We start from the raw sequence: 27,570 nt of genomic DNA on the forward strand, positions 1-27,570 counted from the left end.
GAGGCAACACAGCTACAGCATTTGGGTTTCCCCTAACCCCCTGTAGTCACCGGCCAATGAACTCCTCAAAAATTCATCTGGACTTAGCATCTTTGTGGAATTCGCTGGTCACTTTACAACAATGAGTCTAGTAGAGAGCCTATGAGTCCAGGAGAATCCAGAGAGAGAAAGGGAAGTGGTCTTACCTGCCTGTTTACATGAGACTTTTTTTTTTTAACTTTTTTTTTTTTTAAGATTTTATTTATTCATTATAGAGAGGAGAGAGAGAGAGAGAGAAAGGGGGAGGAGCAGGAAGCATCAACTCCCGTATGTGCCTTGACCAGGCAAGCCCAGGGTTTTGAACCGGCAACCTCAGTGTTTCCAGGCTGCATGAGACTTTATAAAAGGAATGGCCTGGCCTGACCTGTGGTGGCGCAGTGGATAAAGCGTCGACCTGGAAATGCTGAGGTTACCGGTTCAATACCCTGGGCGTACCTGGTCAAGGCACATATGGGAGTTGATGCTTCCAGCTCCTCCCCCCTTCTCTCTGTCTCTCCTCTCTGTCTCTCCCTCTCCTCTCTAAAATGAAAAAAAAAAAAAGGAATGGCCTGCCATTTTCCAGCCCCTCAGTTCCTTTACCATCTGCCCAAATCCAACCTAAACCTGTATGGTCACAGCCACAGCCTCTGGACAGTGAAATGAGGGGCTTAGGACAGAAGCAACAGGAGAGTCTAGGTGAGGCAGTTTTGCCCACTGGAGAGTCAGAGAAAAGAGGCACTTGGAGACAGGATCATGGGGTTAGCCTGGGATGAACTGCCACTGCTCCCCAGCTTCTAAGTCTCATGGGTGATAGGGTTGCAGTCTGGGGCCATGAAGCCCTCCACCCTTAAGTAGATTGAGGGTCATTAGAAAAAACTGGACATTTCAGATCACCCCCCAGACATCCAGATTGATTCACCAGGTATGGAAGGTCCCCTAGCTAACTTACAGTTTGTTAAGCCAGTGGACAAGGCCACCATCACAGCCACCTCGCCCATGAAGGTTCGCATTAGATTTGGACAGACGGTAATGAAACAATGGAGCCCAAAGCCGGTAGCCCATATCTTTAATCCTAGCTTGCACCCACAGGCAAGTAAAACACACACTGGGTTCCAAAACCCACTCATTCAGTGCTCACAAAGCTACTGACTTATCCAAGTTTCCTAGCATCAAAGGTTTTAGCTCACCAGACTTATTCACCTCTGTTCCCCATCTCCTTCCTTCTCCCTGCACAAACTGCACAAACTGGCTTCTCACTCAGCACACCACCATCTTGGCTGCTTCTCCTGGCCTCCTCCACGTGGCCTTCTCTGCTCTCTTCTCTAGTGCTGATCTCGGGAACCAAGAGAGCAAGCTCCTGGCCTGCCCCATTTTATAGTGCAGAAATCAAAACCTTTAATCCAATACACAAAATAGGGAAGTCTTTAATACAGGGGTCCCCAAACTATGGCCTGCGAGCCGCATGCAGCCCCCTGAGGCCATTTATCCGGCTCCCGCTGCACTTCCAGAAGGGGCATCTCTTTCATTGGTGGTCAGTGAAAGGAGCAAAAGATGCATCCGCATCCTGTGCTCTTGGACTACTGTATGTGGTGGTGCCGCAAAGCACAGCATCACTCACGTACAGTACTACTTCCGGTGGTGCGGGATGCATGTGTCACGGCTCCAGAAGCACGTCATATCACTTGTTACGGCTAGCAGTGACAAATATGGAACTGACATTGACCATCTGTTGGGCAGATAAAATATATTATGCTCACTTTGTTAAACATGGCGCTGCCCACATAGAAGTTGGCGCCCAGATGATATTAATGTGTGTTGGGGGCGGGCTGTAGGCAGGCAGGATCCTTGTAGCCTGGGGCTTGGTTTTAGGACTAAGCCTTTCCCACCTGTTGCACTCGCCGGGTAAAACAAACACTGGAGACGTTTGGAGAGTTTCAGACAAAGTTTTATGGCCAAGAGAAAAAGAAAACAAAGCAAAACAAAACAAACCTGCGAAGGGGTGAACTCAAGTGGTAGTCACAAGAGCCACACCGAGCGCCTACAGTCTAGGGGTTTTTATAGCATAGCAAGCAAGCAGTTCATACAGAAGCAAATTTGGCATTTAGCAATTGGCTCCCCCAAATTAAATTCTAGTCACATGCCTTAGTAACCAGTCATACAGTTGAAAGCCCCAGCTGGAAATATCCCTATCTATCCCCTAGGATGTGGTTACATTTTCTGTCTTAGCAGTTCTTGTGACTTCCTTATCTCAAGGACTCCTCAGCTCCTAGCCATCCTGGGAGTCTGACGACTTCTCTATCTCAAGGACTCTTCAGCTCCTAGCCATCCTGGGAGTCTGGGCTCATCTGTTTACTGGACTAGTTCCTTTGAAGTTATTTCTAAAGCCTATTAATGTATTTTATGGCTTTTATTCGAATGTCACACCACCCTTTTTGATGTGGGGTGGTACAATCCCATCATGACTCAGATAAGTGACTTTGTATTAGAGACTTCCCTATTTTGTATATTGGATTAAAAGGTTTTGATTTCTACACTATAAAATGGGGGCAGAACAGGAGCTTGCTCTGTTGGTTCCTGAGATTAGCATTAGAGAGCAGAGCATAGAAGGGGCACATGGAGTAGGCCAGGAGAAGCAGCCAAGATGGCAGAGTGTTGAGTGAGAAGCCAGTTTGTGCACAGTTTGTGCAGGGAGAAGGAAGGAGATGGGGAACAGAGGTGAATAAGTCTGGTGAGCTAGAAACCTTTGATTCTAGGAAACTCGGATAAGTCAGTAGCTTTGTGAGCACTGAATGTGAGGGGGTTTTGGAGCCCAGTGTGTGTTTTTACTTGCCCACCGGGTGCAAGCTAGGATTAAAGCTAATGGCCCACCAGTTTTTGGCTCCATTGTTTCTTTACTGACTGTCCGAATCCAATGCGAACCTGCACGGGCCAGGCTGCTGTGATGGTGGCTCTGGCTACTGGCTTTACACCTTCCTTCTCCCCGCACAAACTCTGCACAAACTGGCTTCTCACTTAACACTCCGCCATCTTGGCTGCTTCTCCTGGCCTCCTCCACATGGCCTTTCTCTGCTCTCCTCTCTGTTCTCTCCTCTAATGCTAATAATCCCAGGAACCGAGAGTGCAAGCTCCCGCTCTGCCCCCATTTTATAGTGTAGAAATCCAAACCTTTAATCCAATATACAAAATAGGGAAGTGTCTAATATCATACAAAGTTATCTGGGGCATGATGAGATTGTACCACCCCACATCAAAAAGGGTGGGAAAGGCTTAGTCCTAAAACCAAGCCCCAGGCTACAAGGATCCTGCCTGCCCACAGCCAGCCCCCAACACACATTAATATCATCTGGGTGTCAACTTCCACGTGGGCAGCGCCATGTTTAACAAAGTGAGCATAATTTTTTTTTTTTTTGAGCATAATATATTTTATCTGCCCAACACCCAGTGTGTGTTTTTACTTGCCCGCCGGGTGCAAGCTAGGATTAAAGATGATGGTCCATCAGTTTTTGGCTCTGTTGTTTCTTTACCGACTGTAAGGCCAGGAACTGCCATCATGGCCATTCACATGCAGGTTCCCATTGGATTCGGACAGTCGGTAAAGAAACAACGGAGTCACAAACTGGTGGGCCATAGCCTTTAATCCTAGCTTGCACCCGGCAGGCAAGTAAAAACACACACTGGGCTCCAAAACCGACTCACATTCAGTGCTCACAAAGCCACTGACTTATCTGAGTTTACTAGAATCAAAGGTTTCTAGCTCACCAGCCTTATTCTCCTCAGTTCCCCATCTCCTTCCTTATCCCAGATACAAACTCTGCACAAACTGGCATCTCACTCAGCACTCCGCCATCTTGGCTGCTTCTCCTGGCCACATGGCCTCTTTCTGCTCTCTGCTCTGCTCCCTCTGCTCTCTCATGCTAATCATCCCAGGAACCAAGAGAGCAAGCTCTCCTTCTGTTCCCATTTTATAGTGTAGAAATCCAAACCTTTAATCCAATATACAAAACAGGGAAGTCTCTAATACAAAGTCACTTATCTGAGGCATGATTGGATTGTACCACCTCACATCAAAACGGGTGGGAAAGGCTTAATCCCAAAACCAAGCCCCAGGCTACAAGGATTCTACCTGCCCACAGAGACACACATTAATATCACCTGGGCGACGGCTTCCTCATGGGCAGCGCCGTCTTTAACAAAGTGACCATAATATATTATATCTGCCCAACACCGACTGTCCGAATCCAATGCGAACCTCCATGGGCCAGGAGGCTGTGATGGTGGCCGTGGATACTGGCTTTACACCATCTCAGCCAAAAGCAGGCCCATAGTTCCCATTGAAATACTGGTCAGTTTGTTGATTTAAATTTACTTGTTCTTTATTTTAAATGTTGTATTTGTTCCCGTTTTGAATTTTTACTTTAAAATAAGATATGTGCAGTGTGCATAGGGATTTGTTCATAGTTTTTTTTATACTCCGGCCCTCCAACGTTCTGAGGAACAGTGAACTGGCCCCCTGTGTAAAAAGTTTGGGGACCCCTGCTCTAATACAAAGTCACTTATCTGAGGCATGATGGGATTGTACCACCTCACATCAAAAAGGGTAGGAAAGGCCTGACCAGGCGGTGGCACAGTGGATAGAGCATCGGACTGGGATGCTGAGAACCCAGGTTCGAGACCCCGAGTTCGTGAGCTTGAGCAGGGCCTCATCTGGCTTGAGCAAAAAGCTCACCAGCGTGGACCCAAGGTCACTGGCTCGAGCAAGGGGTTACTTAGTCTGCTGAAGGCCCGCGGTCAAGGCACATATGAGAAAGCAATCAATGAACAACTAAGGTGTCACAATGCACAACGAAAAACTAATGATTGATGCTTCTCATCTCTCCGTTCCTGTCTATCCCTCTCTCTGACTCTCTCTCTGTCTCCGTAAAAAAAAAAAAAAAAAAAAAAAAAGGTGGGAAAGGCTTAGTCCTAAAACCAAGCCCCAGGCTACAAGGATCCTGCCCACCCACAGCCCATCCCCAACACATTAATATAATCATGCCCATCCCAAAGAAGAAGGGTAACCAATACCATCACCTGGGCGATGAGCTTCCATGTGGGCAGCGCCATCTTAAACAAGAGAGCATAATATATTTTATCTGCCCAACATGGTTAATCCTTTTTCCCCCCACCCTTGAATCCTCTATTTAACCGTACCTGTTAGAGAACCAGTTGCTGACCTCTGCCTTAGGAGTCAGCCCAACAGATGACACTCTGTATGGCCAGTGTTGTAAAGTACCAAAAGGCTGCAAATTAATATGATATTCTAGGAATAAAAGGTCAGGCTTTCCTGTCCTTTCCTTGGAAAATGGAGGAAAAGGAATGTAGAAGTCTCCTGACTAGGGTCATTGGTTTTAAGTTCTCTGAAAGGATCGATGTTAACTGAGAAACTTCTTCTCTTTCAATAGGAGGCAGAATTTATATACCACCTTGCATTGATTGTAGTTTCTCCCTTTCCTGGAATCTTGAGAGTAAAATACCTCTAGGCTAGTGAGGGAAGAGGAACCCTGAAAGATTCGTAAATGTCTTTGATTGTATTACCTTGACAGTCTTTTTTTTTTTTTTTTTTTAATTAATTAATTAATTTTTTTTTTTTTTTTATAGAGACAGAGAGTGAGTCAGAGAGAGGGATAGACAGGGACAGACAGACAGGAACGGAGAGAGATGAGAAGCATCAATCATTAGTTTTTCATTGTGCGTTGCAACACCTTAGTTGTTCATTGATTGCTTTCTCACATGTGCCTTGACCGCGGGCCTTCAGCAGACCGAGCAACCCCTTGCTAGAGCCAGCGACCTTGGGCCCAAGCTGGTGAGCCTCGCTCAAACCAGATGAGCCCGCACTCAAGCTGGCGACCTCGGGGTCTCGAACCTGGGTCCTTCCACATCCCAGTCCGACGCTCTATCCACTGCACCACCACCAGGTCAGGCTACCTTGATAGTCTTAATGTTTCTGTATATCCCTTAGACCAGTGGTCCCCAACCTTTTTTGGGCCATGGACCGATTCAATGTCAGAAAATATTTTCACGGACCGGCCTTTAGAGTGGGACAGATAAATGTATCACGTGACTGAGACAAGTGTCAAGAGTGAGTCTTAGACGAATGTAACAGAGGGAATCTGGTCATTTTTTAAAAATAAAACACTGTTCAAACTTAAATATAAATAAAACATAAATAATGTAAGTTATTCATTCTTTCTCTGCAGACCGGTACCAAATGGCCCAAGGACCGGTACCGGTCCGCGGTGCGGGGGTTAGGGACCACTGCCCTAGATCACTGGTCGTCAACCTGGTCCCTACCACCCACTAGTGGCATTCCAGCTTTCATGGTAGGCGGTAGCGGAGCAACCAAAGTATAAATAAAAAGATTTAACTATAGTAAGTTGTTTTATAAAGATTTATCCTGCCAAACTTAGTGAAAATCCAACATAAAGTACTCGGTAAGTAATTATTATTATTATTATTATTTTAAACCATATTTTTATTTATTTATTTATTTTTACAGGGACAAAGAGAGTCAGAGAGAGGGATAGATAGGGACAGACAGACAGGAACAGAGAAAGATGAGAAACATCAATCATCAGTTTTTCGTTGCGACACCTTAGTGGTTCATTGACTGCTCTCTCACATGTGCCTTGACCGCGGGCCTTCAGGAAACCGAGTAAACAACCCTTGCTCAAGCCAGCGACCTTGGGTCCAAGCTGGTGAGCTTTTCTTTTTTTTTTTTTTTTTTTTTTTTTTTTTTTTTTGCTCAAGCCAGAGGAGCCCGCGCTCAAGCTGGCCACCTCGGGGTCTAAAACCTGGGTCCTCCGCATCCCAATCCGATGCTCCATCTACTGCACCACCGCCTGGTCAGGCAGTAATTATTATTATATGCTTTAACCTGCTGTAACTCTTCTTTATAAATTTTATTTTATTTTGCCTGACCAGGTGGTGGCGCAGTGGATAGAGCGTCGGACTGGGATGCGGAAGGACCCAGGTTCGAGACCCCGAGGTCGCCAGCTTTAGCGCGGGCTCATCTGGCTTGAGCAAAGAGCTCACCAGCTTGGACCCAAGGTCCCTGGCTCCAGCAGGGGGTTACTCGGTCTGCTGAAAGCCCACGGTCAAGGCACATGTGAGAAAGCAATCAATGAACAACTAAGAAGTCGCAACGTGCAACAAGAAACTGATGATTGATGCTTCTCATCTCTCTCGGTTCCTGTCTGTCTGTCCCTGTCTATCTCTGCCTCTGTAAAAAAAAAAAAAAAAATTTATTTTATTTTATTTTTCACAGAGACAGAGAGAAAGAGAGAGGGATAGATAGGGACAGATAGACAGGAACGGAAAGAGATGAGAAGCATCAATCATTAGTTTTTCGTTGTGACATCTTAGTTGTTCATTGATTGTTTTCTCATATGTGCCTTGACAGCGGGCCTCAGCAGGCCGAGAGACCCCTTGCTCGAACCAGTGACTTGGGTCCAAGCTGGTGAGCTTTGCTCAAACCAGATGAGCCCGCACTCAAGCTGGTGACCTCGGGGTCTTGAATCTGGGTCCTCTGCATCCCAGTCTGACACTCTATCCACTGCGCCACCACCTGGTCAGGCTGCTTTGTAAATTTTATAAAGTTACTTCCCTACTTTATAAATCACCATTACTGTGGAACTGGTGGGTGGTTAGACAATTTTACTACTAACAGAGATACAAAAGTGGGCAGTAGGTATAAAAAGGTTGACTACCCTTGCCCTCGGCAAATGTTATAATCTTGTTAATAATTGTGCCATAATATCATGCTCTCTGTTAATCCAAATTCGGAGGGACCCGAAATATGAAAGACAGGAGCAAGGTCCGTCGTTTACACATTAAAGCTTTATTGTCTAGCTTAGACAAGCGGCGGGAAATCCGACAGAAATCTGACGGAGAGCGCGCTGGCCCTTTGTTCTACTTAGTTTTTATAGTTTTGTAAGTGGGAAGTACAGAATCAAAAATTGCAATTAGGAGCCCCTTACCGCTATTGGTTATAGTCATATGTCCTTTAACATGATAGGACCACGTTCAATTTGCAAACCATACATCATTTTGGAGGAAACAAAATTTACAAGTCAACACAATGGTAGAAAGATATCTCTTTACATATTAAAAGGCCTTCCTATATTTTCTAGTGTTCATCCGCCATCTCTCTGTCCAGAGTCAGACATGCATTTACATAAGAGAGGTAGTTTCCGTGGGGACAAATGCCCGAAAATGGCTCATAGTTATAAGAAAAGGTTTATTTTGGCTTTTCCCTTCCTGCACCTGGCTAGCCATTCACTCCTTTCCCCACAGGTGTGGTGGAATGTCAGGGAATCTATGCTTTCCTTCCCTTTTCATTTACAATACAATGGCAAGAGCCATCCTGGTTATGCCAATCACACAGTACAGAGACTATTCTCACAATTTCTCTGCACACCTTAACCCAAATTAATAAAATGTTCTTCAAGCCTCCTAAAATATTAATATTAATTCTGTAGCCTTTTGGTACTTTACAACATCTGCAGGTGAAATGGCTCAGTGGCTCCTCACTCTCCCCCACCCGCGTGTGATCAGGGGTATATATGCAGCCCCAGAACTATTTTTGGGGCTGCAAGATTTGGGCCTGCAGATGCCCCATGTCAGCCATATGTGGCTGGCATATTAAAATTTCCTCCCTTAATAAAACTCTTCAAAATTTATCTGGACTGGGTGTTTCTACCTGGACTCGATGAAGTGAAGTATGGTGCCTTTCAGAATCTGGGGTGCAGTACTTTATAACACCAGTAGTTGCAGCAGTCACGGTCATGCACATGTGGGTTCTCACGGGATTCGGGCAGACAGTAAAGAAACAGTGGAGCCAAAGAATGGTGGGCCATTCCTTTATTAAAGTCTCGTTGGCACCGGCCAATGAGCAACACACAGGGAAAACACTTCTCTTTCACTCAGGGTTCCCAAAGTTCCTGACACATTCTCTGGTTCCACAACCAGGAAATCTTCTCCAATTTCTCCTAGAATCAAAGGCCCCATCAGTCTCAGCGGAGCTCGCAAAGCCCTCACCTCTGTCTCCCCATCTGTACACCTTCTCCCTTTTCTGCCAACATGGTTTCTTCTTCAGCACCCTGTATTCTCTCTGTTATCACTCTGCAAACATGGCTTCTTCTTTCTTTTCCTTCCTCTCTCCTTTTCAAAACTCTCTGGTGCTAAAACCTCTCCTCCAGCAAACATTAGCAAAACAATGCCCCCTCCCAAGCAGGAAGGTAATTTGCATTTCACAGACCACATATACCTGGCACTGCCCAGCCCACAATGCAAACTGTAAGTGAGCAAACATGAAAATCATATTTTACAAAGTTATTTGACCAACATCTCCTAATAAACTTTCTTCCCTGAACCTGGGTGTCCTCCTTTGGCAAACCTTACAATGGGGACCTTTAGAGTATAGCAGATGCACACTGAGAGAGAAGAAGGGTGTGGGTATGCTTGTGAGAGGAGAGTGCCCAATGGGGCTTCCTCTTGATGGTTTTAAAGTTGGGAGTTTAGCCTGACTAGGTGGTGGCCCAGTGGACAGAGCATCGGGCTGGGACCTGGAGGACCCAGGTTCAAAACCTCAAGGTCGTCAGCTTGAGTGTGGGCTCATCTGGTTTGAGCAAAGGCTCACTAGCTTGAGCCCGAGGTCGCTGGCTTGAGCAAGGGGTCACTCAGCCTGCTATAACCCCTGCACCCCGCCCCAGTCAAGACACATATGAAAAAGCAATCAATGGCCTGACCAGGTGGTGGCGCAGTGGATAGAAATTGGACTGGGATGCAGAGGACCCAGGTTCGAGATCCAGAGGTCGCCAGATTGAGCGTGGGCTCATCTGGTTTGAGCAAAAAGCCCACCAGCTTGAATCCAAGGTTTCTGGCTCCAGCAAGGGGTTACTCGGTCTGCTGAAGGCCTGCGGTCAAGGCACATATGAGAAAGCAATCAATGAACAACTAAGGTGGTGCAACACGCAATGAAAAACTAATGATTGATGCTTCTCATCTCTCTCCATTCCTGTCTGTCTGTCCCTGTCTATCCCTCTCTCTCTCTAAAAAAAAAAAAAAAAAAAAAAAAAAGCAATCAATGAACAACTAAGGTGCTGCAATGAAGAATTGATGCTTCTCATCTCTCTCCCTTCCTGTCTGTTTCTATCTATCCCTCTCTCCTCTGACTCTCTCTGTCTCTGTCAAAAATAAATAAATAAAGGTTGGGACTTTTGTAAGGTATTTTTCCCTGCCGAGGAAGAAGGTAGGGGCCAGAGCCACAAAGTGTGGAATAATAAAAGGCTTTATTGAGTAAAGTGTGCTTCCCGCCCAACGAGGTTCCCTGGTCCCGGGGACAGAGAGGCCAGGAAAGTCGCCTTTTTTTCCAAAGGGCTCCTGGGAAGTTTCTTTTGGCGTGCCTGGATGTGGGCAGTCCTAGCTAAAGTTCCCGGGCCTAGGTTCCCCACATGACCATCCCCCATTGCCCACCACCGTACAAGTTTAGAGGAGGATCTCAATAGAATATTCATCAGCTTTATAATGATACACCAAAATGAGGTTTATTCCCCTGGCCTCATCTGTCCTTGGGTGTGGTTGGCACAAAATGTACTTGTATTTATGTTAGTTCCCTTGGTAGGAAGATATACCCTCTGGCTGGGTAGAAGTATAAACCATTTACTCTTGGGTGTCCTTGGTTATGGAAGATAGGCTTGTGTGATTTACTAGATGGCTGTGAACTGCTTGGCCACTTATCTCTACCTATTCCATTTGTCCTGGCTTACTAGTATAGATGACATGTTAAACCTAACAAGCTTAGGGGAGATCTGCATGGTGGTCTTGCAAACTCAGAGACCACATAGGATGGTCTGAAATTAAAACTTTCTAACTAAAAGCAGTTCTGTGTGTGTGTGTGTGTGTGTGTGTGTGTGTGTGTGTGTGTGTGTGTATGTGTATTTTTCTGAAGCTGGAAATGGGGAGGCAGTCAGACAGACTCCCGCATGCGCCCGACCGGGATCCACCTGGCATGCCCACCAGGGGGCGATGCTCTGCCCATCTGGGGAGTCGCTCTGTTGTGACCGGAGCCATTCTAGCGCCTGAGGCAGAGGCCACGGAGCCATCCTCAGCGCCCGGGCCATCTTTGTTCCAATCGAGCCTTGGCTGCAGGAGGGGAAGAGAGAGACAGAGAGGAAGGAGAGGGGGAAGGGTGGAGAAGCAGATGGGTGCTTCTCCTGTGTGCCCTGGCCGGGAATCAAACCCAGGACTCCTGCACGCCAGGCCGATGCTCTACCACTGAACCAACTGGCCAGGGCTGCTAAAAGCAGTACTTGACAGGTGGTCAAGTCCTAGGGAGGTATTTTTCCCTAACAAATGCCAATGCTTACCTTAATCTTGCCTGTCTGTTGTCTTTTTGCATGTACAATAAAGTACCTGATAACATGCCTTTGAAATGTAAGTAATCTTTTCCAAACCCTCCCTGGGCACACTCACCACACAGCGACTAAAACATTGTTATTATCATGTCAGTTGTTAATTGTTAGGTATCCTATACCTGCCTATGTAAAAAAAGTAATCTATCATCAATGGATTCAATGTTACCCCCCTACATCTTCCCTTTTTTTTTTTTTGCATTTTACTGAAGTTGGAAACGGGGAGGCAGTCAGACAGACTCCCACATGAGCCAGACCGGGATCCAACCGACACGCCCACCAGGGGGTGATGCTCTGCCCATCTGGGGCGTTGCTCTGTTGCAACCAGAGCCATTCTAGCGCCCAAGGCAGAGGCCATAGAGCCATCCTCAGTGCCGGGGCAAACTTTTGCTCCAATGGAGCCTTGGCTGTGGGCGGGGGGGGGGGGGGGGGGGGGACACAGAGAGAAAGGAGAGGGGGAGGGGTGGAGAAGCAGATAGGCGCTTCTCCTGTGTGCCCTGGCCGAAAATCGAACCCGGGACTCCTGCACGCCAGGCCGACGCTCTACCATTGAGTCAACCGGCCGGGGCCTACATCTTCCCTTTTGATTCTAACGTATACAATAAACAATGAAACTGCCCTGCTCCAGAGTATTTTCTCAATCCATTGAGATTTTTCTTCTAGGCAATTATCAACAGTTTGGCTCAAATAAACTCATAAAAAAGTCTTACAGGTTTGGACTTTCTTACATTGACAATAGCCAGTCTCAGTTCAATTTGAAAAGAATGTGTCTAAGGCTGGTGGCCACCATGGCCATGCAGGTTCCCATTGCATTTGGGCAGAATGTAAAGGAATTGTGGAGCCAGAGGATGGTGGGTCATTCTATTTATTAAAGTTTTGCAATGCCAGATGAGCAAGCAGGCAGGAAAAACTGCTTTCCTCTCTCTAAAGCCAAAAACAGTGGGCAGGGGCACCCCTTCCCCAGCAAACAATAGCAAACAATAACCCTCCCAAGCAAGCAGGAAATCCACAATTTGCAATCTGCTGCCCTGAGGGCAAGCAACCACAGCACCAATCAGGCAAAATAAAAGCAATTGAATGTAACACACTTACTATACACAGCTTTGCCCAACAAATGTGTTGACCTAGAATGTTGAGGTCACAGGTTTGAAACCCTGGGTTTGCCAGGTCCAGGCACATACAAGAGACAACTATGAGTTGATGCTTCCTGCTCCTCCCCACCTCTCTCTCTCTCTCTCTCTCTCTCTCTCTCTCCCCCTCCACCTCCTCTCACTAAAATCAATAACTAAAATCTTTTTTAAAAAATAGTAAAAAAGAGAAGAAGTAATAAAGTTTTTTGTTTGTTTTTTAAAGAGACAGAGAGAGTCAGAGAGAGGGATAGATAGGGACAGACAGACAGGAAGGGAGAGAGATGAGAAGCATCAATCATCAGTTTTTCATTGTGACACCTTAGTTGTTCATTGATTGCTTTCTCATATGTGCCTTGACCACTAGCCTTTAGCAGACCAAGTAACCCCTTGCTCAAGCCAGCGACCTTGGGTCCAAGCTGGTGAGCTTTTGCTCAAACCAGATGAGCCCGCGCTCAAACTGGTGACCTCAGGGTCTCGAACCTGGGTCCTTCCACATCCCAGTCCAATGCTCTATCCACTGTGCCACCGCCTGGTCAGGCAGTAATAAAGTTTTTAAAAAATGAATGTTACAGTATGGTATTGTGAGTGGAAGAGAAGTACTGTAAATGGAGCAATTGCTGGAAAAATATAGCCGATAAAAGAGTGAACGGAAAAAATAAAAAACATGAGTTTCTATTTTTTTTAATCTTTTTTTTTAAGTTTTTATTTATTTATTTATTCACTTTAGAGAGGAGAGAGAGTGAAAGAGCGAAGGGGGAGGAGCAGGAAGCATCAACTCCCATATGTGCCTTGACTGGGCAAGTGCAGGGTTTCAAACCAGCGACCTCAGCGTTCCAGGTCGATGCTTTATCCCACTGTGCCACCACAGGTCAGGCTCATGAGTTTCTCTTTTTTAAATCAAAAGGAACACTATGTTAAGGATGCTAAACTTATGTAAATTCATAGAAATGTACTATCTAGCATATATAATGTACACTATAAAATATATTCAGTAAAATTATACAGTATATTGATAGATACATGAATTGACCAGGAATTACAACTGCCCTTTTTCTGTTCCACTTGGCTGCCTGATCCCACCCTTAATTACCGGACAATCGCCCCTGGGACAGAGGGGTTCCTGGAAGCTGGTGAATCGCCCCAAGAAAGAGTATTCCAGAAAGCCTAACATACCAGTGTAAGGACCAAGAGAAGATCAGAATATCTAAAATAATAGGATATAGGCAGGGCACTGATGGAACAGGGAACTTAAGGGTTACAGGCAGGTCCTGCTCCTGTTCTGTTAGGAATACCATGCCCAAGGTTGTTCAAGAAGCAGAGACAGATAGGGACCCTGGGAGGCTGAGAACAAAGAAAGACAAACATTTGCATTCCATTGGTTAAAGACCCTTATCAGAAATTTATGTTTGGAATTCGCCAAGGAGCTAGACCCAGCCCCTGTTGCTATGCTATGTGCAGCCCCCTTAGCGAATAGGTAACCACCACATCTGCTTCTGTATTATGCTTACTTACTTAGGATATATAAGGAACTAGCTGTAAGCGCCAGGCGCGATTCCCGTTTGTAGCTCCTTGTGAGTAAGGTGTCTCCGGACACCTGGGAATTTGCCCCTGCGCAGGTTAAACTGGCCAATAAAGAAACATCTATATTCCTGAAAGTCTCTGACGTCTGTTATTGTACCCGGTGCATGCTACAACCAGCACACCCTTGCTCAAGGTTATTCCCAACCCTGTAAAATTTTGCCTCAGTCTGTTTTGGGGGCCCTTCTTTTGGAGAAGTGTCCCGGCAGGTCTTTCTCCTCTAATAAAGCCTACACACCTGGAGTTCAAGTGCCGTTTCATTCTTACATCTGGTGCCAAAACCTGGGACCAGGTACCGGCTGCCTGGACGATCCCCTTGCTGGCCGAACTTACAACCAGGGAAGCTGTGGACAGTGGCAGCTCATCTGGGCTAACTCCCTGATTCTGTTCGGCTGTGTGAGCATGGTTGAGTGACTGGCAGTCCGACCCTGCCCTGAACCCTGCCAGACCAGGAAGGTAAGGAGTTTCTCCCTTCCCTTCCCTGGTTGGCCTCCAAATTTCTCTCCAAAAACACCCCTTCCTGGTTGGACAGTTTTGACTTCGGACCCCATATCTACAGGTGGTCTGCCTCTACTCCTCTACTGGACTTTTACGAAAGTCTAGGTGCGCCTCGCCAGGACACTCTCCTACGTCCCAGGATCTCAGCCTCGGGGTGACGACCTCCTGTCTGAGACTCTCTTTCTACAGAGATTTTCTCCTCTCAGAACTGTGACTGAAGGCGGGGATGCCCCTTCTCTCACCAGTCTCCTCTACTGTGGGCTCCTCTCAGTCCAAACCGTCCAGCCAAGCTCCCCTTGAAACATGGGCTCCTCCCAAACTCAGGCTTCAGAGACTACTCCTCTACTCCTTTGGGACTCCTCCACCCTACTCTCTGGGGTTCACAGTTTGGGACGTTTCTACTCTGAGCAGCTAGCTTCTTCGGACTTCCTCAAAAGTCTATGCACCTAGCTAGGTTGCTTTCTACTACCAGTACAATATCCTAAGAGATCTTGACAACATTGGCCACCAGACGGGGAGGGCATCAGAAATTCCTTTTATGCAGGCTTTTCTTCTCCCTTCGCTCCTGTCCTTAATTTCTGTACTGCTTGTTCTACACACAGGCTGTTTTTGGCCAGAGAACCCTCACCTAAAACCTCTGCTCCTAATCCTTCCTTTTCCGCAGACTCCCAACTCTCTCTCCCTCCTGCCTGACCCCCGGGGCACCCCTTTCTAGGGACCCCTCTCTAGTCCCTCGGCAAATCTCTTTCACTCCAGTACCTTCCTTCCAGAAAACCCCCTCCCCTCGCTTTGCTGAATCTTCTTTCTTATTCACTTGCAAATACCAGTCTCTCTTTCTCCTCCCCTGCTGGCCAGGGGCCCCTCCCTTCTCCACTGTGTTCTTAAATCCCTCCTCCCTCCTTAGAAGCTGTGGCTCCAAAAAAAAAAAAAAAAAAAAAAAGCTGTGGCTCCAGCTGCAGTGCCTGTCTCTCTTCTTCAACCTCTCCCCACTGGCTTCAACTGTATTTTACCCATTTCCCTCTCCCCACCAGCTTCAACTACAACTATGCTCTTCTCCCCCTCATCCTCTCCCCTCTCTTCAAAGCTCTAGCACTTTAACCTCCTCCTCCTGCAGATTCTGACCCTCCTTTCCATCCAGCTGTTCACATTGTCCATCCGTCTGCATTCTCTCTTCCTTCCCTCTATGCTGGCAACTCCCTGCCATCTCAAAAAGCTTAAAAAAGCAGAATTGTATATTAAGCTATGTGAGTAAGTAATCTGTCTTGTCTCTTTGTTTGTCAGAAAATACCTTTAGTATAATTTTAATTGAAACAAGTAAAGCGCGGTCATTTAAATTCTTTAATTCATAATTTATATATAAAATATTTGTTTACTGTGTAACTGTGTCTGTTTCCAAGGCCTTAAACCAATAATTACTCACCTCTTAAATCAAGGCTTACTTGGCCCTGGCCGGTTGGCTCAGTGGTAGAGCGTCGGCCTGGCGTGCAGGAGTCCCAGGTTCAATTCCCGGCCAGGGCACACAGGAGAGGCACCCATTTGCTTCTCCACCCCTCCCCCTCTCCTTTCTCTCTGTCTCTCTCTTCTCCTCCCGCAGCGAGGCTCCACTGGAGCAAGGATGGCCCGGGTGCTGGGGATGGCTCTGTGGCCTCTGCCTCAGGCACTAGAGAGGCTCTGGATGCAACAGAGCAACGCCCCAGAGGGGCAGAGCATAGCCCCCTGGTGGGCATGCCGGGTGGATCCCAGTCGGGCGCATGCGGGAGTCTGTCTGGCTGCCTCCCCATTTCCATCTTCGGAGAAATGAAAAAAAAAAGGGCTTACTTATCCCCACAGATTCTCCCTGCAATACCCCCACTCTTCCTGTTTGAAAACCTTCAGGGGCTTATTGCCTCCTACAAGCCTTACATCTAAGAAATGAGACAATAATTCCCCTCCATTCAGTAGTCCCTAATCTCTACAAGTTACTGTCACACATTCCCTCAAACACCACTCACTTCACGGTCCTAGACCTCAAGAATGCCTTCCTGCCTGACCCGGCGGTGGCGCAGTGGATAGAGCGTCGAACTGGGATGTGGAAGGACCCAGGTTCGAGACCCCGAGATCGCCGGCTTGAGTGTAAGCTCATCTGTCTTGAGCAAAAAGCTTGCCAGCTTGGACCCAAGGTTGCTGGGTCGAGCAAGGGGTTGCTCAGTCTACTGAAGGCCCACGGTCAAGGCACATATGAGAAAGCAATCAATGAACAACTAAGATGTCGCAACAAAAAACTGATGATTGATGCTTCTCATCTCTCTTCGTTCCTGTCTGTCTGTCCCTATCTATCCCTCTCTCTGACTCTCTCTCTGTCCCTGTTATAAAAAAAGAAAAAAAAGAAAGAAAGGAAAAAAAGAATGCCTTTCTTACCATTCCTCTACACCCTGACTCTTACTTTCTGTTTACCTTTATTTAAACTGACTCAGACACTAATGCAGCCCAGCAACTTACATGGACTGCCTTACCCCAGGGGATCAAAAACAGCCCACACCTGTTTGGGCAGGCACTAGCTCAGGATTTAGCAGCATGCAATCTCAAAACTAGTACTCTCTTACAATATGTAGATGACCTACTCCTCTGCAGCCCCTCCCTGCCTGCCTCAAGGAGACACACAGCCACCCTTCTTAACTTCCTCGCCATGAAGGGATATCATGTCTTCTCTGCTAAGGCTCAATTTCACTCCTAGTCTGTCGCCTATCTGGGCATCACCTTAACCCCCACCACCTGAGGTCTCACCCTGAATCAAACTCAGACCCTCCACAGTCTCCAACCACATACCAACGCAAATCAAATCCTTTCTTTCCTCAATCTAATAGACTTCTTTAGACACTGAATTTCCAATTTTACTCTCTTAGTCAAGCCCCTCAGTGAGATCTTCTGAGCATGGCTTTTAAGGTCTATAATGGCCAAGGAAGTAACAGAAAAGGCAAATAAGGCCCAAAAGAAGTCAGGAAATACCAGCTTTTGGCATATGCTCTTAAAGGCTCCGATGCCCTAAAGGGCTTCATAGGATTCCATCAGGGCCCTGCTCCAGAGTGGAAAGAAAGGTTACTGAACTGAAGCCTGCCAAGCTTCCCGGCCCCATCAAGGGACATGTCTTTGCTGTGGAATGAGGGACACGAGAAAGTAAGCTGCCCCCTTGCTCCATGGAGGGAGGATGGGTTCAGTCTCTTTTAGCCCTGCTCCAGCTACCTGTGACCTGACCTTGCCCAGCATGCTGGGAATTGCCACTGAAGGCCCAAGGACATCGTTCATGAGCCTAAGGTATTTCTTCCAAGTAGCAGATAAGCTAATCTCATTTCTTGTAAACACAAGGGCCATCTACTATGCCTCGCTTGAATATTTGAGTTTTATTTATTCTTCAAAAATCTCTACTGTGGGTGTTGACAGTCTGACTTTGTTACTTTATTTAATGTCTAGTATCTCCTTTATTCCTCTTGTCTCAATGCCCCATGCCTATTGTAGGCTGGAACCTGCTGTTAATTCCAGCAAGAAGCAGTGGTCACTAGGACTTAAACTCTAACTGCAAAGTGTAGAAATGTAACCACCTTTTCCCTAAGCACTTGCAGGATTTACAGGTTACTCAGCAAACCATTCAAAGACTGTCCAAGAGGCGCTTCCAGCATTACATCACCGAAGGACTGACTTTCTCGTGGACAGGTCCACATACACCATGATCCTGACAACTCCCAATGCTGCTAAAGTAGAAAAACGGCATGCCTTACTCCAACCACAAACCGGAAGCTGGTTGGTCTACATATGGTGAATATATGAAAAACTAAGGACTCTTTTTTTTTTTAATTTTTTAACTTATTCAATTTTAGAGAAAGAGGAGAGAGAGAAGAGGGAAGGAGCAGGAAGCATCAACTCCCATATGTGCCTTGACCAGGCAAGCCCGGGGTTTTGAACCGGTTACCTCAGCATTCCAGGTCGACACTTTATCCACTGCGCCACCACAGGTCAGGCTAAGGAATCTTTTAATCAGTCCTTGGAAAAAGGGAAACTAGGGAAAAAGAAAGTCAACTTAACTGTCACTAAAGGTTAAATTTTTTTTTTTAGAACTTTTTATTTTTTTATTTTTTGTATTTTTCTGAAGTTGGAAACGGGGAGGCAGTCAGAAAGACTCCCGCATGCACCCGACCGGGATCCACCTGGCATGCCCACCAGGGGGCGATGCTCTGCCCATCTGGGGCGTTGCTCTGTTGCAACCAGGGCTATTCTAGTGCCTGAAGCAGAGGCCATAGAGCCACCCCCAGCGCCAGAGCCAACTTTGCTCCAATGGAGCCTTGGCTGCAGGAAGGGAAGAGAGAGACAGAGAGGAAGGAAAGGGGGAGGGGTAGAGAAGCAGATGGGCACTTCTCCTGTGTGCCCGGGCCAGGAATCAAACCCAGGACTCCTGCATGCCAGGCCGACGCTCTACCACTGAAGATTATAGATTTTTAAATCAAGAGTTCTGACTAGAAAAGAATTGTATGGTTTTGATAATAGACTGGATAAGATGTAAGTTGTAGAAGGTTTGTGCAGGTTGTAGGAGGTTTGTACCAAGAAAAAAGAATTTGAATAATGAGAAAACAGTTTTTCAAAGACTGTTTAATTAGTCACCCTAACTATCAAACCTTTACTCTCCCCACTTATTGGGACGACTGTAAAACCAGTATCCAAGGCCACCATCACAGCTGCCTGGCCCATACAGGTTCACATTGGATTCATACAGTCGGTGAAGAAACAATGGAGCCAAAAACTGGTGGGCCATCATCTTTAATCCTAGCTTACACCTGCTGGGCATGTAAAACACACACTGGGCTCCAAAACCTACTCATTCAGTGCTCACAAAGCTACTGACTTATCCGAGTTTCCTAGAATCAAAGGTTTCTAGCTCACCAGACTTATTCACCTCTGTTCCCCATCTCCTTCCTTCTCCCTGCACAAACTCTGCACAAACTGGCTTCTCACTCAGCACTCCGCCATCTTGGCTGCTTCTCCTGGTCTCCTCCACGTGGTCTTTCTGTGCTCTCCTCTCTAGTGCTATTCCCAGGAACCGAGAGAGCAAGCTCCCGGTCTGCCCCACTTTATAGTGCAGAAATCAAAACCTTTATTCCAATATACAAAATAGGGAAGTCTCTAATACAAAGTCACTTATCTGAGGCATGATGGTATTGTACCACCCAACATCAGAAAGGGTGGGAGCGCCTGACCTGTGGTGGCGCAGTGGATAAAGCGTCAACCTGGAAACGCTGAGGTTGCTGGTTCAAAACCCTGGGCTTGCCTGGTCAAGGCACATATGGGAGTTGATGCTTCCTGCTCCTCCCCCCTTCTCTCTCTCTCTCTCTCTCTCTCCCCTCTCTATAATGAATAAATAAAATCTTTAAAAAAAAAAAAAAAAAAAAGGGTGGGAGCCTGACCAGGCGATGGCTCAGTGGATAGAGCGTCGGACTCAGATGTGGAGGGCCCAGGTTCGAGACCTGAGGTCGCCAGCTTGAGCGCGGGCTCATCTGGTTTGAGCAAAGCTCACCAGCTTGGAACAAAGGTTGCTGGCTTGAGCAACAGGTTACTCGGTCTGCTGAAGTCCCGTGGTCAAGGAACATATGAGAAAGCAATCAATGAGCAACTAAGTTCTTGCAACAAAAAACTGATGATTGATGTTTCTCATCTCTCTCTGTTCCTATCTGTCTGTCCCTATCTATCCCTCTCTCTGTCTCTGTAAAAAAAAAAAAAAAGGTGGGAAAGGCTTAGTCCTAAAACCAAGCCCTAGGATACAAGGATCCTGCCTGCCCACAGCCCGTCCCCAACACACATTAATATCACCTGGGCGGCCTGACCAGGCAGTGGCGCAGTGGATAGAATGTCAGACTGGGATGTGAAGGACCCAGGTTCAAGACCCCGAGGTCGCCAGCTTGAGCGTGGGCTCATCTGGTTTAAGCAAGGCTTACCAGCCTTTTCACATATGAGAAATCAATCAATGAACAACTAAGGAACCGCAACGAAGAACTGATGTTTCTCATCTCTCTCCCTTCCTCTGTCTTTCCCTATCTGTTCCTCTCTCTGACTCTCTCTGTGTCTGCCACAAAAAAATAAAATAAAATAAATTCAGGAAAAGGAGATACATTTAATGGGCAAAGGGCTTCCAAGTGGGCAGCAACATCTTTAACAAAGTCAGTATAATATATTTTATCTGCCCAACAATGACTCTTTCCTCCACTCTGACCATCTGGAGCTCAGAAACAGAGAAACAAAACTGACCCTTTGTCCTATTCTCTATTCAGCTCTCAGCCTGCCTCACCCAATCAGGGGCTTTCTACACGTGTGGGACCAACACCTATATGTGTCTCCCTACTAATTAGACAGAAACCTGTACCCTAATCTATCTCACCCCAAGTATTAACCTAATCCTACCCCATGAACCTCTTCCAATTCCTAGTACACTACCCGTCAATCTAAGAACCAAACAAGCTGTACAGGTAATCCCTCTTCTTGTTGCTTTAGAAATCTCTACAGGCCCTGGCCAGTTGGCTCAGCGGTAGAGCGTCGGCCTGGTGTGCGGGGGACCTAGGTTCGATTCCCGGCCAGGGCACATAGGAGAAGCGCCCATTTGCTTCTCCACCCCTCCCCCTCCTTCCTCTCTGTCTCTCTTTTCCCCTCCCGCAGCCAAGGCTCCATTGGAGCAAAAATGGTCCAGGCGCTGGAGATGGCTCCTTGGCCTCTGCCCCAGGTGCTAGAGTGGCTCTGGTCGCGGCAAAGCGACACCCCGGAGGGGCAGAGCATCGCCCCCTGTTGGGCAGAGCGTCGCCCCTGGTGGGCGTGCCGGGTGGATCCCGGTCGGGCGCATGCGGGAGTCTGTCTGTCTCTCCCCGTTTCCAGCTTCAGAAAAATAAAAAATAAAAAAAAGAAATCTCTACAAAAATAGGTCTAGGGGCAGGGGGACTGGCCACTGCCCTGTCTTATTCCTACTCTCTGTATCTCTAGAGCCCAGCAAATTTATAAACATGGAGTCAGTGGTTTCACACAAACTGGCTGTCTTGACTATTGCCTTTCATTGGTCCACTCACTCTCCTATTTATTTTTCTAACTTTTGGACCCTGCCTCTTACGTTTGTTCACTAGTTTCTTACAGAACCGCATGCAGACCTTTGCCAATCAGAAAAGTGGAAAAATCTACCTAGCCCTAAACACCAACCCTGAAACCTGCCCTCACGAAACAGAAAAGTCTAAAAACCTATAAATACACCCCTACTCCTGACCTTTCTCATGGCTAGGACTCATCAAGCAGGGCATCCAAGTTCTCAACCTCACTTCTGTATATAACACTTCTCACCACTTTCTCTGTGCCTTTCTTTTCACCTTGTTTTTAATTTTTTTAATTTTTAAATTTTTTTATTTTAATTTTTCTGAAGTTTGAAATGGGGAGGCAGTCAGACAGATTCCCGCATGCGCCCGACCGGGATCCACCCGGCATGCCCACCAGGGGGCGATGCTCTGCCCATCTGGGGCGTTGCTCTGTTGCAACCAGAGCCATTCTAGTGCCTGAGGCAGAGGCCATGGAGCCATCCTCAGCGCCTGGGCCATCTTTGCTCCAATGGAGCCTTGGCTGTGGGAGGGAAAGGGAGAGACAGAGAGGAAGGAGAGGGGGAGAGGTGGAGAAGCAGATGGGCGCTTCTCCTGTGTGCCCTGGCCAGGAATCGAACCGGGACTCCTGCACGCCAGGCCGACTCTCTACCACTGAGCCAACCAGCCAGGGCTATGCCTTTCTTGTTTTTTTGTTTTGTTTTGTTTTGTTTTTTTCTGAAGCTGGAAACGGGGAGAGACAGTCAGACAGACTCCCGTATGCGCCCGACCGGGATCCACCCGGCACGCCCACCAGGGGGCGATGCTCTGCCCCTCCGGGGCGTCGCTCTGCCGCGACCAGAGCCACCCTAGCGCCTGGGGCAGAGGCCAAGGAGCCATCCCCAGCGCCCGGGCCATCTTTGCTCCAATGGAGCCTTGGCTGCGGGAGGGGAAGAGAGAGACAGAGCGGAAGGAAGGGGAGGGGGGTGGAGAAGCAAATGGGCGCTTCTCCTATGTGCCCTGGCCGGGAATCGAACCCGGGTCCCCCGCACGCCAGGCCGACGTTCTACCTCTGAGCCAACCGGCCAGGGCCAGCTGTGCCTTTCTTTCTTTTTTTTTTTTTTTTTTTTAATTGTTTTTAAAGACTTTATTCAATTTTCAGAGAGGAGAGAGAGGGAAAGAGGGAGAGAGAGAGAGAGAAGAGGGAAGAGCAGGAAGCATCCACTCCCATATGTGCCTTGACCAGGTAAGCCTGGGGTTTTGAACTGGTGACCTCAGTGTTCCAAATCTATGCTTTATCCCACTGCGCCACCACAGGTCAGGCCGGCTGTGCCTTTCTTAACAAGCCTCCCATCCCTGAGGTTCCTTTACCCTACTTACTCAACATCACCAAAAATCCAGACCCTTTTTCTCTTTCTGGAGTTCCTCTCTTCCAAGAAGACCCCACCTCAACCCTCTCAATTTGCTACACCAATTGGCCTACCCCGTTATGCAATAAGACTATCCTAGTCAAAACTTCTCTAATCAGCCCTAAGGAACTCATTTCTGGTGCAATGGAACCATTCTAAAAATCTTAAACACCTCTTCCCTCCTCCCTTGTGTCCGGGTAATAGTTGTGCCACAACTAACATATTATGGAGAGGAAGAATTTTCAAACCAGCTGAGAACAAGCAGGAATAAATAGGCTGCCTTTCTCCTGGCCCTCCTTGGCTTTACCTTTGCCCCCTCTATAGTGACTATAGGGATTGGCGGGGCTGGTTTAGGCCATAGTATATTGACTACTAACCAACTAAAGGCAGACTTAGAACAGGCCCTTGATAATTCAGCCACCTCTCTAGCCTCCCTCCGGAGACAACTGACCTCCCTAGCTCAAGTCGCCTTACAAAACTGGAGGACTTTAGACCTACTAACAGCAGAGAAGGGCGATACTTGCCTCTTTTTACAGGAACAGTGTTGCTACGACATTAATGAGTCTGGCCTGGTCAAGGAGAATATCAACTCTCCAAAAACTTCAAGAACGAATCTGCAGGGGCCAGGTCGGTACTGACCCCTACTCCAAACAATGGTGGAAAAACCCCTTGTTCTCCATGCTAGCACCAATTATAGGACCAATCCTAATTTTGTGCCTAATTTTAATGCTTGCCCCTTTCTTTATCAAGTTCCTGCAGGCTCAAATGAGAGAAATCTCTAGGAGTACCTACAATCAAATGCTCCTACACTCCTATTCCCCAATACCCCAAGGAGAACTTCACAAGGGAAATATCAAATAGGTAGGGATGACAGCAGGAAGAAGCCGCTCAGCCTGAGAAGTTCCCTCCTGAATGTTCTCCAAACCCCCTTCCTTTTAAACCACACATATTCAGTCCTTCTAAAAACTTACACCAACAGGTTCCCTGTCTCTAAAAATCTCCACATGTCCTCCCATTCAAGAGGAACCAGACCAGCACGTCTCATGAGGCTCATCCAGGAGACCATGTATCACCATGTCACTCTGTCCACTCGGCACTCACAGCAAGCAACTAACAATTATTACCTTGCACGATTTTTTTACTTCCTCACTCAGGTTTTTGAGAACATCGCCTGGTTCAGACCTCACAGCATGGACCTCCTTAACTGGATGGGGGACTTGCCTTGGCAAGCAAGGTTCTTTTCTTCAGTTCTCTCCAGAAGAAACAATAATTTTCCAATTTTTTCTCCTCTTTCTCCTCATCACCCCTCACTGTGTATTATAAAATTAATAACTGCCTTTTTTTTGTTGTTGTTCTTGTTTCAGAGACAGAGAGAGTCACAGAGAGGGATAGATAGGGACAGACAGACAGGAACAGAGAGATGAGAAACATCAATCATCAGTTTTTCATTCCGACACCTTAGTTGTTCATTGATTGCTTTCTCATATGTGTCTTGACCGCAGGCCTTTAGCAGACCGAGTAACCCCTTGCTCGAGCTAGCAACCTTGGGTCCAAGCTGGTGAGATTTTTGCTCAAGCCAGATGAGCCCACACTCAAGCTGGGACCTCAGGGTCTCGAACCTGGGTCTTCCACATCCCAGTCTGATGCTCTATCCACTGCGCCACCACCTGGTCAGGACCTGCCTTTCTTTTATATGTAACCACAGAGTTGAGAAATGATAGATACATGAATTACAACTGCTCTTTTGCTGTTCCACTTGGCTGCCTGTCCCCACCCTTAATTACTGGAAAATCGCCCCTGGAACAGAGGGGTTCCAGGAAGCTGGTCAATCACCCCAAAGAGGAGTATTCCAGAAAGCCGAACATACCAGCACGCCCTTGCTCGAGGCTATTCCCAACCTCAGTCTGTTTTCGGGGGCCCTTCTTCCTGGAGAAATGCCCCAGCAGGTCTTTCTCCTCTAATAGAGTCTGCACACCTGGAGTTCGAGTGCTGTCTCATTCTTACATATATGTTTTTCAAGATTTTTTTAATTTGTATTTTTCTGAAGTTGGAAATGGGGAGGCAGTCAGACAGACTCCTGTATGTGCCCTACCAGGATCCATCTGGCATGCCCACCAGGGGGCGATGCTCTGCCCATCTGGGGTGTTGCTCTGTTGCAACCAGAGCCATTCTAGCGCCTGAGGCAGAGGCTACAGAGCCATCCTCAGCGCCTGGGCCAACTTTGCTCCAATGGAGCTTTGGCTGCAGGAGGGGAAGACAGAGACAGAGAGGAAGGAGAGGGGGAGAAGTGGAGAAGTAGATGGGCACCTCTCCTGTGTGCCCTGGCCGGGAATCGAACCTGGGACTCCTGCACGCCACGCCAACTCTCTACCACTGAGTCAACTGGCCAGGGCCTGTTTTTCAAGATTTAAAAAAAATATTTTATGTATGAATTTTACAAAGACAGGAGAGAGGGGCTGTAGGATTGAGAAGCATCAACTCATAGTCACTTCATTTTAGTTGTTCATTGATTGCCTGTCACATGTGCCTAGAGTTATGAACCAGAAACTCAGCATTCTAGGCTGATGCTCCAACCACTGCAACACCACAGGCTAGGCTTGAAGTTTTATTTATTTATTTTTGAGAAAGAGGAGATAGAGTTTTGTAAGATATCAAAAGTTACAGAATTAGTATTAATATTTTAGGAAGCTTAAAGAACACTTTATTAATTTGAGCTAGGTGTGCAGAAAGATTTTTTTTTTCAGAGATGTTAATCCAAATTCGGAGGGACCCAAAACATGAAAGACAGAAATAAGGTCCATAGTTTACACACCAAAGCTTTATTGTTTAGCTTGGCCAAGCGGCGGCAGCTCCGACAGAAATCTGAGGGAGAGCGCGCCGGCCCTTTGTTCTACTTAGTTTTTATAGTTTTGTAAGTAGGAAGTACAGAAGCAAAAATTGCAATTAGGAGCCCCTTACCGCTATTGGTTATAGTCATATGTTCTTTTTTTTTTTTTTTTTTTTTTCATTTTTCTGAAGCTGGAAACAGGGAGAGACAGTCAGACAGACTCCCACATGCGCCCGACCGGGATCCACCCGGCACGCCCACCATGGGGTGACGCTCTGCCCACCAGGGGGCGATGCTCTGCCCATCCTGGGCGTCGCCATGTTGCGACCAGGGCCACTCTAGCGCCTGGGGCAAAGGCCACAGAGCCATCCCCAGTGCCCGGGCCATGTTTGCTCCAATGGAGCCTTGGCTGTGGGAGGGGAAGAGAGAGACAGAGAGGAAAGCGTGGCGGAGAGGTGGAGAAGCAAATGGGCGCTTCTCCTGTTGTGCCCTGGCCGGGAATCGAACCCGGGTCCTCCGCACGCTAGGCCGACGCTCTACCGCTGAGCCAACCAGCCAGGGCTAGTCATATGTTCTTTAACATGATAGGACCACGTTCAATTTGCAAGCTATACATTATTTTGGGGAAAACAAAGTTTACAAGCCAACACAATGGTAGAAAGATGTCTCTTTACATATTAAAGGCATTCCTATATTATCTAGTGTTTATCTGCTATCTCTCTGTCCAGAGTCACACATACATTTACATAGGAGAGGTAGTTTCAATGGGGACAAATGCCCGCAAATGACTCATTGCTATAAGAAAAGGTTTATTTTGGCTTTTCTCTTCCTGTACCTGGCTAGCCATTCACCCCTTTCCCCACAGGTGTGATGGAATGTCTGGGAATCCATGTTTTCCTCCCCTTGCATGTACAATACAATGCCAAGGGCCATCCTGGTTATGCCAATCACACAGTACAGAGACTATTCTCACAATTTCTCTGCACACCTTAATCCAAATTAATAAAATGTTCTCCAAGCCTCCTAAAATATTAATATTAATTCTGTAGCCTTTGGTACTTTACAACACCTACGGGTGAAATGGCTCAGTGGCTCCTCAAGAGACAGAGAGTCAGAGAGAGGGATAGACAAGGACAGACAGACAGGAACGCAGAAATGAGAAGCATCAATTATTAGTTTTTCATTGCGCGTTGCAACACCTTAGTTGTTCATTGATTGCTTTCTCATATGTGCCTTGACCGCGGGCCTTCAGCAGACCGAGTAACCCCTTGCTAGAGCCAGCGTCCTTGGGCTCAAGCTGGTGAGCTTTTGCTCAAACCAGATGAGCCAGCGCTCAAGCTGGCGACCTCCGGGTCTCGAACATAAGTCATAGGCATCCCAGTCTGAGGCTCTATCCACTGTGTCACAGCTTGGTCAGGCTGCAGAAAGATTTTGTGTGATTTCTATGCTTGTGTGATTAGCATAAAACCAAGATGTCTGATAGCATTGTGTTGTAAATGCAGAGGGGAAGGAGAGTTGGATTCTCTGACCTCCCCCCACACCTGTGAGAAATCCAGTGAATAGCTAGCCAGATGCAGGAATAGAAAGATTAAA

The sequence above is a fragment of the Saccopteryx leptura genome, chromosome 1 (assembly GCF_036850995.1).
Source record: "Saccopteryx leptura isolate mSacLep1 chromosome 1, mSacLep1_pri_phased_curated, whole genome shotgun sequence".
NCBI lineage: Eukaryota > Metazoa > Chordata > Mammalia > Chiroptera > Emballonuridae > Saccopteryx > Saccopteryx leptura.